Source organism: Ailuropoda melanoleuca, chromosome 5 (assembly GCF_002007445.2).
Source record: "Ailuropoda melanoleuca isolate Jingjing chromosome 5, ASM200744v2, whole genome shotgun sequence".
NCBI lineage: Eukaryota > Metazoa > Chordata > Mammalia > Carnivora > Ursidae > Ailuropoda > Ailuropoda melanoleuca.
This window is the reverse complement of record NC_048222.1, coordinates 418,871-437,499: the sequence shown is the minus strand read 5'-3', so window position 1 is coordinate 437,499 and position 18,629 is coordinate 418,871. Positions and strand designations below refer to the sequence as shown.

At 48.5% G+C, this 18,629-nt stretch overlaps 7 non-coding genes across 7 annotated transcripts; 4 read left to right on the top strand and 3 right to left on the bottom strand.

Moving 5' to 3' along the window:
- The first annotated feature begins 1,063 nt into the window (after positions 1–1,063).
- TRNAT-AGU lies at positions 1,064–1,137 on the top strand. The gene has a single exon. It is a non-coding gene; the product is annotated as a tRNA-Thr (tRNA).
- A 1,341-nt stretch (positions 1,138–2,478) lies between these two features.
- TRNAF-GAA lies at positions 2,479–2,551 on the bottom strand. Its single transcript has one exon. It is a non-coding gene; the product is annotated as a tRNA-Phe (tRNA).
- A 2,057-nt stretch (positions 2,552–4,608) lies between these two features.
- Positions 4,609–4,680, top strand: TRNAA-UGC. The gene has a single exon. It is a non-coding gene; the product is annotated as a tRNA-Ala (tRNA).
- A 2,335-nt stretch (positions 4,681–7,015) lies between these two features.
- TRNAA-CGC lies at positions 7,016–7,087 on the top strand. Its single transcript has one exon. It is a non-coding gene; the product is annotated as a tRNA-Ala (tRNA).
- Positions 7,088–10,977: 3,890 nt separating this feature from the next.
- TRNAA-AGC lies at positions 10,978–11,049 on the bottom strand. The gene has a single exon. It is a non-coding gene; the product is annotated as a tRNA-Ala (tRNA).
- A 3,746-nt stretch (positions 11,050–14,795) lies between these two features.
- On the bottom strand, positions 14,796–14,868 carry TRNAR-CCG. The gene has a single exon. It is a non-coding gene; the product is annotated as a tRNA-Arg (tRNA).
- A 3,075-nt stretch (positions 14,869–17,943) lies between these two features.
- TRNAK-UUU lies at positions 17,944–18,016 on the top strand. The gene has a single exon. It is a non-coding gene; the product is annotated as a tRNA-Lys (tRNA).
- The last annotated feature ends 613 nt before the right edge of the window (positions 18,017–18,629 follow it).

Sequence of the window (18,629 nt, the reverse complement as noted above, 5' to 3'; positions counted from 1 at the left end):
AAAGGAGACCCAGGCACCTCTCAGAGAATAAAAGAAGCCAGAGGAAATACTTGTTGAGGTTCGACATTTTTCTCTTCTTTTCGTTCTTTCGTCTGTCATTATCTCCAGAAACGCTGAGAAATGGAATCCCGGGACGGTGTACATTTGCTGAAGGAATACGATATACATGAACATCGCCAGGCTACACTCTCATCACAATATGTCACCAAAGTGAGAAAATGTAAATTGGCAGAGCCCACGGCCGCAGAACTTCGCAGAAGGCGAGGCGGGCGGAGCAGGAGAAGCACCTGCCATCTCCCTCCTGTTGTCTCCCTTTGGTAGACACCGCCGACCGCGGCCCCGTATCCGATGGGAGGGTGTCCTCTTTGGGGTTTTCAAAACCAAGTGTTAGACGCCCCGCCGCAGGGTTCCGACCGCCGTGTTGGGAGAAGACCGGGGCGCAGTGCCCTTCCGGCCCATCTTCCCTCAGGTACTGCGGGTCTGGGGTTCTGTCTCCACGCGGGCCCGTCTCCCGGGGGGTCTCGCAGACTCCCGCCCCCGAAGCCCCGCCGAGCGCTGGTGGCAGCGGCTCGGACCTCAGGAACAGAGCAGGGTCCCCGCGCGATGACGCAGGACGCCTGCAGGCGCAGGGCCTGGTCCCTGGTCTGCAGGGACGTCTTGGGGCCTGGGGGCTCGCCGCCCACCTCTGGCGCCAGCGGAAGAGGGAGAAGCAGCTCTGAGGCCCTGATGCGGTGTCGCCCGTCCCGTCCTCGACGAAACGGGCCTCTGTGGCTTCCCGCTCCGGCGTCTCTGTGCTCTCGGGGGGTGTCTGCACAGAGCGCCTTCCCCTCCGTCTGCGCGAGCTTCCCCGAGCCCGCGTCGAGGCTCCGAGTCAAATGCAGTGAAGTTGTGCAGAGCGAAGCGGCGACAAGACCACTGAACCCCTGCGTGGGTCACGGTTGTTCACGCCCGGGCGGCTCCGAGGCGATGAAAGCCCGAGAAAGGGGGGGTGGGTCTCTCAGAAACACAGCTGCGGTGCAAAATCATGCCCGCATGCAAGAAATTGCAGTAGGTCTTCGGCGTGGGCTCCGTGGCTTAGCTGGTTAAAGCGCCTGTCTAGTAAACAGGAGATCCTGGGTTCGAATCCCAGCGGGGCCTGGGTAGCTGTTGTATTTACAGGCTTGCTCATTCCACCAAGACGTATTTCGCCAGTTTTTGTAAACTTGGATTTGCGGTTTTTATTTCGCAATAAAAATTTCGAAGGCCTCCCTCCACACCACTCCCCAACCTTCACCCCGCCATCCCGACTGTGGACGTAACAGGTAGCATCCCAAGGCCTTGGACACAAAAGGGGACTGATTTTGGTACAGACACGCAAAACAAGGCTGTGCTACCCTGTTTTCTTGATGTGTTTTTTTTGTAAATACAAGCCACAAGTTCCCTTGGGATTGTCCGTGAATGTTATGTCGGGTATTCTAATCCTGATTTCATACAGTTCGTGGACGGACTCATCGAAGTTCAGAGAGGGAGCTCTGCGGGCGTGAATTTTACTACCATACTTGCCAATGCTCTTGAGATTATAACTCAACTGCAGGTGTGTGGGGGGCCGCAAGGGGCACGGAGGCAGGTGTATTCAATCCAAGAAATGTGTGAAAGCATATTGTGAATGTTGATTGAATGGTGATCAGCACGGGTCACATAACAGCCAGGCCACGTGCAAAATGAGAATGTAAGGTCCCTTATTCAAAACAGGAGAGGAAGCCTGCGGCCACTGCCAGCTTGGCCCTGCACTGGTGGTCTCCACCGGCTGTAATCCAGCCAGAAGACGTGCCCCTCCCTCCGCGGGTGTAAACTCGGGGCTGATATCTGCTGAGCTCTAACAGAAATCCAGAATTTCTACTGCTGTGCTTGTAAGGCCTCACTTTAATTATTTTGAAATAAGAATCTGAGGTATAACGCCGTCTCTCTTGGGGGCATGTGTAAACAGTGGTTTGTGGCTTTCACCCCAACATCGACTCTTCCTCTTGACCGTCCCTGTAGCCCAGCAAATAAATAAATAAATAGATTAATTAATTAATTAAAATTTTTTAAAGGAGAGGGAAGATTTCATTAAAAGTAGCAATAAAATATAAAGTTTTTCCCCCCTTTCTTCCTTGGTCTCTCGACCTGTTAATACATTTCTCATTTGCTTATTTAATGTCATTCTAATTAAGTGGAATACACATTGTGAATTATCAGCATGAATATTATTGTTCACCTTTATTTCACACGTCAAGGTTCATGGGGCACGGCGATCGCTGTTTGCAGAAAGAGAAGCAAGGAAAGCTAGAACGCATACTGCGCTCATTCCCTTTGTTCAGACGCCTAGTTCGGTTGTCCCATTGAACATCACTTACAAAACACAAATTCCAAGGTGTAATTACTATGACGTTTCAAGGTGGCAAACACAGGTCTCAGGGTTGCGGGAGCCTCCTGCCCCTGGGGGGCAACAAAACAACCTGCCGAAACCCGGGATCGAACCAGGGACCTTTAGATCTTCAGTCTAACGCTCTCCCAACTGAGCTATTTCGGCCACCTGCAGACAATGTTTCCGGATATTTATTTTTCAATACATGGATAGTTTCCAACTTCCATTTTAGGAGATTCTAGATTCTTCAAGTGCTGCTGTCTAACTGTATCCACCCAGAAATTTGGGGGACCTATTGTCTTCCGCCTATATCGCTTGGACCCAATTCCTGGCAGCGTGGGGTGGTAGGGGGAGGAGGGAGACACCGGAGAGGTAATAGGGTTCCAATAGAAAGGCTTCCTGCTCTCCGCATCTTGCCGGTTAACCCAGACACATCTCAGAAAATTAAGGAAACTAAAGAAAAAATTTCGTGGGATCCCATACATAGGAGAAAATCTTTGCGACCTTGGGTCAGAGAAATATTTTGTAGCTATGACAACAAAAGCATAAAATTCGATAAATTTAACCTCATCAAAAAATGTTAAATCCTGCTCTGTATAAGCAGGTTTAAAAGAACAGAAAGACAAGTCACAGACCGGAAGACAACCTTTGCAAACCATGTATCTGATAAAGGGTTTATGTCTAGAATATATAAAGGGCTCTAAATAGCCAACAATAAGAAAACCTGATTTTAAAATACCAAATATTTCAGCAGAGGCTTTGTCAAAGAAGCTATAAGGCAAAGAAAAGGTGCTCTGTATCAGTCATTAAGGGAATACAAATTAAGACCATAATGATATACCATTGCAGTTATAAGAGTTGCTAAATTTACAAACGCTAGCGATAGCAAATGTTGGTAACAATGCAGAAGAAATGACACTCTCACCCCATTAGCAGTACTGAAAAAGAGTACTACTTTGAAACAGTTTGGCAGTTTCTTAAAAAGCTGAAGATGTACCAACTCCATGATCCAACCATTCAAATTCTAAATATGTATCCAACAGAAAAAAATAAAACTATTATGTCCATACAAATTCTGGTATACAAATACTCATATCAGCTCTATTTGTAATAGCCAATAATTGGAAACAACCCAAATGCTTATCTTAAATGGGTGAACGGAGAAACAAATTGTGATATATCCATACCATGGAATACTACTCAGCATAAAATGGCATAAACTATTGATACATTAAACATGGGTGATCTCAAAATAATTATGATGAGTGAAAGAAGTAAAACCAAAAAAGTAAATATGATATGATTCCATTTGTATAAAACTTTAGAAAATGCAAACTAATCAGTGACAGGAATTAGGTCAGTGGTTGCTTGGGAATGGAGAGGCAGGGAAGAGTAGGAAGGAAGCTGAACTCAAACATTTTCTTCCTCTCTCTTTCTTACCCCAACCCTCCCCAGCTTTCTCTCTCCCCCACTCCTTCCTTCCCTTCCCCCCCTTCTTTCTCTTTTCTAGACTTGCCAACCATCTGTAGGGTGAAGACCATTTCTCAAGATATGAAATTGAGGGACGCAACACAATTGGAAACAAGGAATAATTATTTTCATTCTGCATATAGGCTGTCAAAGTGCTTCTTTGGTTTTCTAGGGCAAGATATCCTGGTCTTGAAGATGGCTGGTAAGTAAGGCAAGGTTCAGTGTAGAAAGTGGAGGAAGAGAGTAATTACAGACCAAAGACACTTGAAGAGGTGGGTACGGACAAGATGGTCAATGAAGATTAGGTAGAGTGATCTATGGAAGAGAAAGACACCATAGAGAAAAAGAATGAAGACAAGTGAAAGTCCCAACCTGAGATTTTTCCGGAGAAGTGGTTCTCAAAAACAAAACAAAACAAAACAAAACAAAACAAAACAAAACAAAACAAAACACAGGCATTAGGATGGTAAGAAGCTCTTAGAGAAGACTGACCATGGCTGGGAAGAACCTAGGAGCAGGAATGGTATCAATTTGGCCGTAGAATTTACTATACTTGAGTCTAGCCAAAAAAAAAAAAATCCAATTCAGAAATTGTAGAACTGGTGTCATTAACAATAAATTCTCTCTCTCTCTCTCTCTCTCTCTCTCTCACACACACACACACACACACACACACACACACACACGGCCTTGCCAGAGTACAGAAGATAGTCATATTTCCTAATATATCATAAAGCAAGCAGCTCCCACCTGGGGGTGTAGCTCAGTGGTAGAGCGCATGCTTTGCATGCATGAGGCCCCGGGTTCGATCCCCGGCACCTCCAAGGGCACTTCCTGTTTTCCTATCTCCAATGTGCTCCTTATCCATACACTCCTTCCTGGATGCCAAATCTTTTTTGTTTCTGTTTTTTGTTAATTCTTTTTTCTGCTCACATGGAAAATAAAAACAGTTATGTGCCACATCAGAAAGAAGAAAAGGAAAAAAAAAAAGACTTATTCAACATTCCCCAATGCAGCCAGCTTTGTCACCTGGACTATCATTTTACAATAGGATTTTTAAAAAGGAAGATCCGAAGTAAGAGGAAGAGAGAGGAGAGAGAAGGGAAGAGTGGAGGAGAGAAGGGGAGGGAAGAGGAGGAGGAGAGAGGGGGAGGGAGAGACCCGTGCAATTTCTTTAGCCAGAACAACTAATCCTAAAGACAAAGGCATGAGAAAAATTAGGGTGATGTGAGCAGGATTCCAACTGTCTGGAAGAAGACTTTGGACTGGAAACTGAATGCCTTGGACAAACAAGTATTCATGATCCTTTATTACATACCAGGAATAGGACACATGAATTCAAACACGGACTTCTGTTTCTTCAGTAAAAGCCTGAAAAATGACAAAGTAAGGAAAATCCCACTGTCGAGCTGCTTTAATTTTGGAGACAAAGTAATGTTCATCCCCCGCAATACAGAACGCTTCGCTCTCAGATAAATCCACGTAATGGCGAGGTCTTGGCTTCTAGGAAGTCAGCCATCTCCTTGTTCCCTTCCCGTTCCCCTGTACCGGAAAATGCTGAGAACCAGGTGCTCTGCACGAGGTGTGTGTTAGAGGCAGGAGACCCTTCCTTTCAATAAACCAGCCCCTGTGGACTATTTCTGCTCCAAGATGGTCCTTTGGGGACTAGAGGAATTGATGCTATTTCCTTGCACAGATGGTGTAAGTGATGTGCAGTTTCTGCTTTTCCTTCTCTTGAAATAGCCCCTCTCAGAAGCTGCTGTGCAAGGAGTCTGACTACGATGGGGTCACCATGCTACAAGAAAGCCCAAGCTAGAATGGGGAGAGAAACGTAAACAGAAAGCCACACAGGGTAGTGCTGGTGCCCCGGAGTGGAGCCTCCTGGGACCTTCGAGTCCAACCCTGGTACCAGTTAAATAAAGAGCAGTGAACGACCCCAGCTCCAAGGAGCAGAAGACAGCCCAGCCGAAACTTCTGACCCGGGCAACGGGGAGCAATGTAATTGGTGGTTGTTTAAAGTCACTTGACTTTGAGAAGTCTGATACATAGCATTATGTAAATAAAGTAATCACAGGTTCCCAAGGAGGGGCAAGGAAGAGACAACCACCTTATCGGGGAGCTGCTGGTAGGAAATGGGACTTTTACTGCTGTTCTAAGGAAAATGTAAGACCACAACAAGGAGGATAAATTTTCTCAAAATGAGATCAGTCTAGGAGCAATCTCATTTTTTTTCATTTTTCATAAACACCAATAATAAGTTCTTCATCTACTGGTCTTAATGGATGACTTTAAGTCCCTCTACCCACTTCTAAGACGCCCTCTCCTCCCAGCCACGTGAATGTCAGAAACTCCGGTTCAGAGAAGTCTGCGGAATTCCAGACTGACTCTAATGTGCTTCGGCAGACACACTCAGGAGGCTACCCTGTAGACATTTAAATTATGTCACATCCAAACCCAAACTCTACGTCTCCCCCATCGCTCCACCTACGCTCCCAAAGCAAAAACAATCAACAAACCAACAACAACACCACCAAACTAACAGAATCTCACCCTCCTCTTACATTTACTATCCTTTGCCGAAGGCATCACCGTCTGCCCAGTGCAGCCTGCGGTCCTTCCTAAGTACCAACTCTCAGACTCCAGCAAGACTCCAACTCCGTGTCCGTCTACCTTGTTCCCCAAATCCCTCCCTCACCTGTCATTGTTAAATTCATGGTTTTATTTATCTAGCAGACCCTTGCAAGAACCTCAGAGGTTGCCTGGTGAGATTAGGACGGAGTGAAAAAATCACCGGACCGCATACCTGTGTGGCTTTCCCGTTTTGCTGCAGCCTGAGTTTGCCCCCAACGCTGCTTCTCGGAAGCCAGTCCAGCCACGAGCAGGCTGCGAGGAGTGGAGGAGCACACACCAGCGTGCTCTTGGGAAAGCTCCAGTGGATTTCCATACAAAAGCTGGAAACAATGGAGGGGAAAAGGGAAAGAATTCCTCAAAGGGCCTTGAACTGAACTCTGAAATCTCCCATTAAGGGGCTCAAACTGCACGCTGACCTCCACCACTCCACGACAAAGGTGCTCCCTGAAATCTAGCCCAACAGAAATATGTGAGCGAGAGGGACATTTTAATTTTAAAGAGGATCCCCGGGAGGGGGCCTCAGCGGCTGGGGGTGTAGCTCAGTGGTAGAGCGCGTGCTTCGCATGTACGAGGCCCCGGGTTCGACCCCCGGCTCCTCCATTCGTGCTTTTTCGTGCGCTTGCTTCACCTGCTCACCTTTCCCTGCTCCCACTAAAATAACAGACAGTTCAATGCGTTCCCTTCAATATTATGCCATTTCCACTCAATGGAACTTGGTGCCACCCAAGATGCGAACATTCACAAAAGAGAGAAGGAAAAAAGCGCCCTCGTCGGCCGCAACGCCGCCTGAAACACCAAGTTGCGGCCACATCCACAGACCCACGCACTTCAGGTCTCATTTGGCAGAATCCAGAAAAGATCTGTGAAGTTGCCTAGGTTTTGCAAGCACTGCGGGTTCCGAGGCGCAGGGGCGGGTCCCCCCTGACCCCCTCCCCCGGCTCGGGGAGCGCCAGGAGCCGCGGTGTGCGGACGCGGGCCCAGCTTCTGCGGGGCGGGGAGCCGGGCGCGGCCCGCAAGCGTCAGGGGCGACGGAGACCGGCGCCTAGCGGACGTCGGAGCATCATCTGGGAGCTGGAGACAGCCAGCCGCGCGCGGATGCGCGAGCGCCCGCGGACCGTCAAGGACGGACCCTGGAATTTGGCAGCGCGGTTACTGGTATTCCCTATCACGTTGACTTTCACGAGAAGTTCACACAGAACGTGTGCTGGAAGGGCTCCCACTCACTCACTCCGCACCAGCCGCTCGACCTCAATCTCAGAAACACTGGCAGACGACGGATTCCAATTCCTTTACCTTCGACATTTCCTCGCTGAACTCTTTTTGTTCCCAAATCTTTAAATGAATGAACACCCCGTCCGTGTAGCACCACAGCGAATGTCCCGAGGAAGATGTGGCCAAAGGTGTTTCAGCGGGATTAAGGACAAATATCTAAGCTGCTTGTATTTAAACAAACAGCACTTGTCAAAGAGTTGGTGCAAACTACGAAATATGGGATATTAATGCTCTGCACTTTGTTTTCTGTGCAAATCGCATGTTGGGTGAATGCACCAGAATCATTCCATTTATCTTTGCAAAGCCTTTACATGTTACCTTTTGTATTAGAAAAGGATGCTTTACAATGTGGAGTCAAACTTTAAAAGACGATGTCTAAATTCCTGCATTTGGAAAAGCTAACACCATGTTCCTCCTAGTTCTTCTGAGATCGGAACATAAGGGATAGCAGGGAGATCGGTAGGAGAAGGAAGGGAAGAATGAAGGGGGGGTAAACAGAAGGGGGAATGAACCACGAGAGACTGTGGACTCTGGGAAACAAACTGAGGGCTTCAGAGGGGAGGGAGGTGGGGGGATAGCCCGGTGAAGGGTATTAAGAGGGCACTATTGCATGGTGCACTGGGTGTTACACGCAAACAAGGAATCATGGAACACGACATCAAAAGCTAAAGATGTGCTGTATGGTGACTAACAACATAATGATAAAAAAAAAAAAAAGGCGAGGGAGCAGGGATCCTTCACAAGCTTGGTTTCCTTCAGGACTCAAACCCCAAACAGCCACCTTAGCCCGCTGAGCCACAGACCCCTGCCGGGGCCATCTCTGGGCTACCCTCATTCAGCTATGTTGTTGTCACAGCACTTTCTAAATTATTTCAGGGCAGAGGCTAAGTGAATGAGCTTTCCTTCTCATTCTCTTGCCTCCTGATGGGGACGCAGAGTAATGAGCAGTGGAAAACAGCTTCTTCCATTTTGGACCACCCTCTTCCATTTTGCCAAGCACCCATCCTCAGGCATGATTTTCCTCTTGCTCTTTATGGCCTCACTGTATTTTGCAAGGAGCCCTGAGACTGCCTCAGAGAATCTCTCAAGCAGCTGTTAAAAGCCATGAGAGATAAGAAGTCACCATAAAGCAACGGAACTCTGGGCACATAACCCTGGAGCGCATCCGTACGGGGGATACATTTTTCCAGGGGAAGGAAGTAGCTGACCTGTAGACCCTCAAAGCCTCAACTCAGGCATGCATGGCCCATCCCAACTCAGGGGGCTTCAGGTTGGAACTCCGAATGTGTCACTCCTTCCCGGGCTCGTCTGGTGGCATCACGTATTTCCCACATCATTACGCCGGGGGCTCTGCACCTGCAACCCTTCTGGCTGTCATCCCAGCAGGAAACGCTAGAGGAAGGGCCCCAAAGAACAGGACCTGAAACGTTGCCTCAGGAAGGTTAGATCCAGATGGAAAAAGGAAACATCCCAAATAAAAAAAAACAGTAATTGTATGTCATCAGTCGTTGCTATAGCAAACTCTGGTGCCCGCACGGTGGTCGGGAAACCCGGCAGTGGTTTTGTCTGGAGGACTCTGCGTCTGTCTCTGGGACCCACAAAGAAGCACAGGGAGGCCTTCTGGAGGCAGAGCAAGCGGTGCTTCCCAGGAGCAGGTTTACTTTTGTAACCACCTCCCCACCCCCATCCGCCGCTTGTGGACATATATTCAAACCTCAGCATCACAGGGGCACAAAGAATAGACACTTCCCTCCTCTTGCAAAATTTTCGGCAACCAGATATGCGTTTGGGGAGAAATCCTAAATGATTGTGTCAATGACTCTGTCTTCTCTCTTACTTTGCACTCGGATACTTTCCTCCCTGTGCGAAGTCTGTACGTTCCTGAATATCCCAGTAAGTTGTAGATCAGCCCTCTGGTGCCCCAGTCGCCTCTGCTCCTCTCCCTCTAATCACAGGGCGAGGCTCAGTTGGCGCCGGGATGTCGCCGAGACCCGCGCTTAGAGGCGAGAAGACATGCGAAAGTCACTTGGTGAATAACCCCATCGCCCAGAAGCGACCCTCCAAGACGGAGGTGAAGATGGTGGGTCCGAGCGCAGCGGTTGCCGAGCCTGGCGGGCCGCTCGGGACGTGGAAATTCCCCTCTTCCACCTGATAGCTCCTGAGCGCGCGAAGGCTGGCGGCGGGGGCCGGGGGCGGGCGGTCCATGGAACTACATGCCCCCTCGCCCGCCCGGCCCGTGCAGGTGGGAGAAGCGCTAACCTAGAACGCGCAGCCGCCGGCCTGCAGTGCGCCGAGCTGCTGCGAGCCTCCAGCGGGGAGGAGGCGATGCGCGCGGATGGGGGGCACAGGGAGGAAAAGTGGAGGAGAAGCGACACAGGACGTGGGGGGGGGGCAGGAGGAGGAACCAGACGGAGACGGGAGAAAGGGGCGCGGGGCCAGATCTCTGCACCGAGGATCTTCGCCGGCGCGGAGGCTTTGGATAGCCGGGATGCACTTCATGCGGGCGTTGCCTCTGTTTCTGGTTACACCGGGGACGTAAGAAACCAGAAGGTTCTCTTCGTCCTGCGGAAAGCGGGCTTAAAACCGCTCGTCCCACGGGAAGGCCTAGCCCCCCTTGAGCTCCGTAGCGGCTTTGAGGGCGGCTCGCTGCTCTTCCCACCTCTGGGAATCACTGTCTGGACGATGGATTTTGGAAGCCCCCGAATTTCACCAGAAGCGCTTTTCCCTCGGACAGTGGACGAAACACTTCTTCACAAGAAAAAGCTGGGATCACAGCGCCCCAGGACTGGTGATTGGGCCGAGCTTTTGCTGCGCAATCAAAATTATGGGGGGGGGTGCAGGGGCGAGTGAGGACCGGACAAGGGAAAGGACAAAAGTCTCCTGGGTCAGCAGTCGGTCCATGGACCCAGGCGCAGCTGAGGGAAAAGGTTGGGGGAATCTAAAGGCGTTTTTCCAAGGACCTCCTTCCCCCACCTTCTCTTTTTTCTTCCCCACTTCTTAATAATAATGAGAATTTGCAGCGAAGGAGAACCGCAGTCTACGGAGGGTGCGAAGCTTTCTGATAGCTTCTGAGGGCGCACGCTCTTATGGCTTTGTTTTGTGCAGCAGTCTGGTTGCATAAATGGATAAGTGCCCAACGGCACTCACCTTGGGGAAGGGAAATGCGCAAAACTGGACCACCGTCTTCAACTGAGTTGGCGGCGGGACTTAATGGTCAGTGGAGGTGCCGGGGATTGAACCCGGGGCCTCGTGCATGCTAAGCACGCGCTCTACCACTGAGCTACACCCCCCTTGGCCGGTGAGAGCCTGGGAGGACTCCACAGTACTTACTTATAGCATTGTCTAAAGACTTGGCCAGTCCTCCACCCGTGAAACCTCGGGACCGCACCCTGTCTCACAGTTGTGACCCCTCAGCTCTTCCCCATCAAGGGCGGCCCCGAGCCCACTGCCTGTCCTGTCAGCTCCGGTCGTCCACGAGGACTGAACCTGTTGTAGGTCTTCAGATGCTCCTTTCCTAAAAATGTCCTTTGAGGCCCTGGAAGCTGCGGGGGGCGGGGGTTACAAAGACGCGCCCCAGGAGCTCCGGGGAACGAATGCAGATCCTGGTGTGGAGTTAAGACCAGAGGGAACTAACTCACGATACTCGACGGAAAACGAGCGACAAGTGCGTGTCTCGGGCAGCCTTGCACGCTCTTGCAAAGGGCGGCGGTGGGCGCCCGGCTTTGGAGACGAGCCGGCGGCCAGTTTGGGCGGCAGCTCGTTTTTTGAAGACAATACGCGCGAGGCGGACGACAGAGGACAAACGTGGACACCTGCGTCGCTACAGCGGCTCTTCCAGAGCAAGCGGCTGGAGCAGCCTGCGAACTTCACTTTCTCTCTCTGCAGACCTCCCTGCCCCGGCGCGCAGATGTCGTCCGTCCCCAAGGCGCAGAGCTGCCGCTTCCCACCTCCAGGCAAAACTGGGAGCAGACCCTGAGATCAAGAGTCACACGCTCTACCAACTCGGCCAGCCCAGCACTTGTTTGTTTATTAAATAAATTCCATAATCTATTCAGATCTCCTTGGTTTTTAGCCTCGTCACCTTTGTTCCACAGTACCACACTACGTTTAGTTGTCAGGTGTCTTTAGGCTTCTGGTTGTTGTTATTGTTTTTGGCTGTGACAGTTCCTTAGATTTTTCTTGTTTTTAATGACTGAATTAGGGTTCTCCAGAGAAACAAAACCAATAGGATATAAAGGGATTTTTTTTAAAATCCCAAAACAGTAAAAACTGAAGCCAGATCAGTGAAATAGCATTGACTAGGGGTTTACTGTGCACAAAAGGACAGTTTCTGAACTGACAGTCTCCAGTTCCAAAACCGATATGGAGCTGGGGACCACAGTATCACAAGATAGCTTGTAAAGTGCAAATGAGGAAGTTGGTTAGCCTTTAAAATGATTGATTATTACAATGGAGGTTTCAAGACAGCAGGGGGTGGTTAAGAGTGATTACCTTATACCACTTTAGGAAGATGACTTAAGTTTCTTTTATGACTATTAAAGACATTTACAAGCAATAACTTCAGTTAAAGTTCACTTGGATTCCTAAAATAAGCCAGATTTCATTTTGCTTATGTGGCTTACGTGGTTCTGTCTGCTTGGGGGATTTTCAAGCATATTCTCCATTTCATTTTCTTGTAACAAGGTGTATGTAAGAATCAAATGCTAACCTCTTCAAACATCCTCACAGACACACCCAGAAATAATGTTTTACCAGTTACCTGGGCATCCCTCCGTGCACTCAAAAGTTGGCACACAAAATTAGCGATCACAGTGACTGTGACAGCTTAGAGGAATTCTGGTCGGGTATGTTTTAGGGTGCCCCTCTACTGGAATTCATCTGTTCTTTTTGTCATGATTAGGGTGGGGCTGTGAGTTTTTGGGAGGAAGACTACAGAGATAAATATGTCTACAGATATAGATATATTTATATTATATATAGAGAGACAAATCTATAGATCGATCATATCTATTTTTTCATCACATGTTAAGGGTTCATATGGTCAGCATGACTTATCATTGATAAGTTGATGTTAACTTTTGAAAGAATTGTCTTTGGGGGTCTTCCAAGCCCCTGCTGGACTACACCCAAAATTTTTCCAGCACTTTGTAGAAAAAGAGCCCAAAAGTCATGAGAAGTATTTGCTGTGTTCCGTATCTTTCATTAGCTCAAAAATAATTGTGATGCTTTCTGTTAAAAATGTCACAGTTCAAAAAAGAGAAAATTTACCTGCTTAGCTGTTATACAAATAATTATATATACAATTAATTATTACATATAATGGGCAAATGTTTTTAATTCACACACTTCTCTTTCAGCAGGCTCGACACCCAAGGTGGGGCTTGAACTCAGAACCCCTGAAACCAAGACTGGCATGCTCTACCCACTCGGCCAGCAAGCAGGCACCCTAAATATCTTAAATTTAAATATGTTTCAGCTGCTGTGTACAAACTTCAGATTGGAGTGGGAAGTGTCTTGAATCAGAAATGTCAAGAGAGGCTCTAGCCTCGTGATGTCAAAATCAGTGGACTTTCCCTTGCAACTGTTACGTTTTTCAAAACCATCCAGAAACGACACTGATACTTTATGAAGAATGTGTAGCACGAGCTGGTTTGTATGTGCTTCAGGACGGACATGCAATGTCTTCAGTACAACCCCAGGATCTCCGTGTGAGGCCTTTCCTCTGTAACCAGACCTTTCTTGTACTTTTTCCATCATTCTCTCACGACTTCCCTGCCTACGTGACAAGAAAACCAAGAGGCAGTGTGTTGCCTTTCCGGCTGCCCGGTCCGACCCCCCGGTCTGACCCCGTAGTCTGGTACCAGACAGGATGGCTGTTTTGGCAACATGAGACAGGGGGGAAAAAGTGGGAGAGAAGCCAGTTTACCCTAAATTTTCATCAAGAAACATGCCTACCACGATACTTAAACGTTCACCTTGAATTCTATTCTTCAGTAACATTAAAGAGCAGAACAGGGGGAAAAAAAAAAAGGAAGAAGAGGAAAAATAAAGAACCTAACAGACAGCTTCGTTGAGTCTCTTAATTCTGAGTCAGGAAACAGACAGTAAACGACCAGAGTTGTCCCCATGGAACTTCCCCACCTCTCTCTTTTCTTCCGGCTCCCTCCCTCACCCCATCCATTCAGCATCACCGAAAATTGGACCCCAAATCTTTACGGGTGCGCGTAAGCACATGAGTGGACAGGAAAGAATGGCAGTGTTTACGGAACATGAAATCTCCCAAAAGTGAAAGTGAAAAATCTTGTGAACAATTGAAGCAGCAGCTGAAATATTAATCCCGCTGAGTGGCTCGAGTCGTTCAAACTGGATGGCCTGGGGCCGACCTGATCCCTGGTTCCGAACCAAGTTTTGGTAAGATGACTGGCCATTTTGGTCAACATCAAGTCAACCTTCACAGGATTTTTCCACAAATCATGTGATGGAAGATGCCAACACCCTGGCTTATAGTAAAGGCAAATAATGGAAAGATTGAGAATAATTGACTTACTAGCTTTGAGTAAATTCTCAGGAAAAATTGGATCCCTGAGCCCGGATAGTTCAGTTTGATAAGCCACAGACTCTATGGGGTTCAGATTTCCAGGGCCTGTTCTGGGCTCCGTGTCCCCCACCCTCTCCAAACTCCTACTTGTAACTCTGAAATAGAAGCCCTTTGGAACCTAGCTTTCCAGAGCAATGTTTGTAGTTGGCTTTTCTACCGCTCCCAGCCTTTTGCTGGCCACGATCAGCCAGTTCCAGAGCAGAGCTTCGAGCCAGAAATCCAGGCTTGACACATCGTTGACAACCATTCATCAGTGCTTCTTCACTCTTAATTAGCGATTAGAGGCCAATGACAAAATAAGTTATTAGTAAGTCAGCAGCACCCAGGGCTGGTCTTTTCAGGACTTCCAACTCATTTCAGGTTTCCAAAGAGTACTCAAGTGTCCCCCCATGGAAGTCAAACAAAGGAGTTCCCGTTTCTCCTTTGGCAAGAAAGGAGCGACCACGAAGGGACTCGAACCCTCAATCTTCTGATCCGGAATCAGACGCCTTATCCATTAGGCCACGCGGCCAGCTGTAGGAGGGCGTCTCCATGCTTGGAAGCTGAGATGAAATAGTGTCTGTTTTCAAAGTTTTAACTTTGCAACTGGAGGAAGATTTAATTATCAACATTAAAAAAAGGAGTAAAAGGAATGACACTCCCTCCGGAATCCCCAGCAACAATTACTTAGAACGACTGCACGGTGAGATCATGAAAGTATTTTACTGTAATTCATTCAAACCTTGACTCTCCACCAGACGATGAGAAGAATCACCCCACATGGGGCAGGGTAATGGGTCCCCAGCCTCCTCGAGAGAATGGGGCACATCGCTGCCACGTCTGAGGCACAACGTGGTGTCTTCCAAACTCTCCAGGGCAGGGAGGGGGCAGGGCCACAGTAGCCCCAAGGAGCGCCAGCCTCGCCGACCCCTTCATGCCCCAAGCAGTTTGCCTAAAGGGGTGGGCTCCAGGCACCCCCGAGGATTCATCCTCGGAACAGCCCCTGTGTGTGACCACCCTCCCAGCTGTGCCGCTCGGTGGGGTCGGAAAGATGGGGAACCCACAGAGTCCTAAAGGAAAGCAATGACAGACTCAGTTTTCGCATCCCTCTTGATTTCCTGGAAGTTTCGCGTTATTTAGAAGAAACAATCCTTCTCTTTTCCCGTGTCTGGTACTGGCTTTCCTCCCAGAGAGATCAGTTCACACCTCTAACCGAGCCCGTGAGCGGCCGGAGCCTGACCAGAGCGCCTGGTTAGACCAAGGAAATGCCTCCAGATGTTTCCTATGGAATTGACTCAGTTAAGCCCCTTTCTTGAGATGAACTCAATAAGCGTCCACCTGGAGAATGGTCCCTTGGATCCCTGTTTCGAGGAGCCCGAGAATCGAGCCACACAGCTGTTGGGAAGGATGCCCACCTGCACAAGTGCTCCAGGGGACTCTCAAACTCACTCATACACTGAGATCGTTCTCAGTTGCGGTGGATTTTGTGCTCGAGGAATAGCAGACTAAAACCTCAAGATAACACAAAATTTTCAAAAACTGATATTTTTTTATTCAGTCTGGGAGAGGAAGGCATAAGCAGCAGAGGAAGGTTGTGGACTGAGCCAAACCATCAACATTTCTTCTTTCCATAGAAGCCTGTGGTGCGACAGGAAGGATTGGCACAGAGCTTTTTAAAATGATACTAAATAACTAATAAAGAGCTTTTGAAAAGCGCGTAAACCTTTCTTCACATGGATGATACCGTTCCCTCCAAAGCCAGTGCTTCTTTCTCTGAGATTTTTATCTGATGTGCTCCAGGCAGCATTTCTTTAAAACATTTAAATATTTTGAACGAAAGTATTTTGTGAGGGATCCAAGGAAGCCTAGAAAGCATGGAATTCCTGTTCTTGCTGCATCGGTCTGTCGAGATATTTTACTTGAGGGAATGGATGGAGGATGGTGTTCATGGTCAGAAGAGGCTGGGATGTAGTTTTGAAAAAAGACTTCTTCCTTGTCCTGCCCCCCCCCTTTTTTTTTTTACTAATCAGACGACCTGCCAAACCATGGATCACATCTCACATTTACACCTTTAGAGCGAGAATCTCCCAATGTGGTAATGTCAGCCACTTAATCTGTGATCCTAATAATTTCCTTATTTCTTGCATTTGGAAAGCACAGCACATCCCGTGTCCTGTGTGTCTCATTGATGCAGACACAGCTGAGAGAACAGGGAGAGGAAATTATCTGTGGTCATCTTTTCTGATGTTGTTTTTGTTCTTTTCTCTTTCTTGCTTTCTAATAATGCTGCGGTTGGAGCCAAAGGTACACGTGTGATTTCTGTGGAGTTACTGCCTCCTGCTGGAGAGACCCTGAGGAAGCCGCGTCCTCACCTCCTCCGTCTAATTTCCCTCCCCGTGCTGGCTCAGTCACAGTGGTGCTACCAAGGCCCACGGAAACGGTTTCACTTTCCATGTGAGCAGCAAACAGTGAGAAACGACGTGAAGGACGAAGAGACGGTGAATTTGCTGGGAGAAGAGGAGGACGAGGAGAAGGGCGAGGAAGAGATGGAGGAGGCGGGGGAGCAGGGGGAACGAACGAGAAGGGAAATCAAAGGTCCTTGCAACGGCTCAGACAGTTTCATCTCAAAGGAAAGTGCGGCGGTGCAGAGGACGAGCCCGGAGCTTCTGCTCGCTGAGCACTGCCTGTCCCACTCAGGCACAGCGCTGTGGACACTTGGCTATTAAGAAAATATCCCTGATTAATTACCACCGTCTGTGAGTCTTTGGAGAAGGAATAGTTGGCAGAACGAGGCTCGCTGTGTTTAGCACTACTGTTTCTTTCTCTTTTTTAAGATTTATTTATTTAATTTGAGAAGAGGGAGAGCGCACAAGCAGGGCAGCAGCAGAGGGAGAGAGAGAAGCAGGTTCCCCGCTAAGCAGGGAGCTGGTTGCTGGCAGATCCCAGGACCCTGAGATCATGACCTGAGCTAACGGCAGGCGCTTAACCCACTAAGCCACCCGGGCACGCCTCACGCTACTATTTCTAAAACCTTTAGGCCGCGACCTCCCCAGGGAAGAGGCGCTGCGTACCAGGCTGACCCCACCACACCGCCCTGCATGGCTATTCCCGTCACCGCTCAGCCCCTGGGTCTACTGGCCAAGGGGGCGCTGCGAGGCAGTCCCACCCACCAACAGAAAGGGGCCCGTTACGGAACATTTTCTTGCACCGTCAAGTTCTTCCTCCTTCAACTGTCTTCCCCTCTGACTACGAAGGCTGCAAGACAAAGCAGAAGGACACAAACAGAAGCAGCATGAGTGCGGACTTGAAAAACTTAGGTGCAGGTTCTTGGCAAGAAATGAAACCCTCTGCGTCTAGCAACGTGGCCTGAAACCTGCCGGCTTCATCTGAGACGCGGCATCTCCGGTTCTGAAAAACTGGGGGGGGGGGGGGAAAANGAGAAGGAAGGGAAAGGCTCCCAGAGACTGTAACGTCTCTCTCAAGGGCACCTCTTCGCTGGAGTAGAATTCAAGGCATGATGTTTGAGGACTAGGACATGAAACATAGTAAGAATTGGCCAAATAAGCCAGCCTAGGTTAGATACTCATGGGAAGACAACGTTGTGTGAGCCTGGATAGCTCAGTCGGCAGAGCATCAGACTTTTAATCTGAGGGTCCAGGGTTCAAGTCCCTGTTCAGGCGGACGGGTTCCTGTTTTACCCTGGGTGGTCTCCATATAACCACACCAAGCGTGTAGGAGAGAACGGTTCTACTTGCACCTGGACTGCAACCTTGTTTACTCTTTGATTTACAGAGATGATCTCTATAAAGATTGCTGAACTGGAGATTTGTATCTTTATGTGGTTTTTACAGAACAGTCATCAGCTGACTGGAAAAAAAGCAATCAAAACTTCCGAACTCTAAAAACAAGAAAAAAAATTGAAACCAGAGAAACAGTTTGAATGACAGCAGCTCTCTCATCAGGAACCACAGAGGTCAGGAAGAGCGGCACATTTTTCAAGTGCTGAATGAGAGGAATTGTCAATCCAGAATACTATATCCGGAGAAAATATGCTTCAGGAATGAAGGGGAAACGAGATCTGCCAGATCAGGGAAGACTAAGATAATTGCTGTCAGCAGAACTACCCTAAAACAACGGCTCCAGTAAGTTCTCCAAACAGACAGAAAATGATAAAAGAAGGGATGTTGGACATCAGGAAGGAAGAAAATACATAAGCAAGAAACATCGTAAACACAATAAATTTTCCTCATCTTGAGCTTTCTATGCTTAACACTTTCTTTTTTTTTTTTTTAA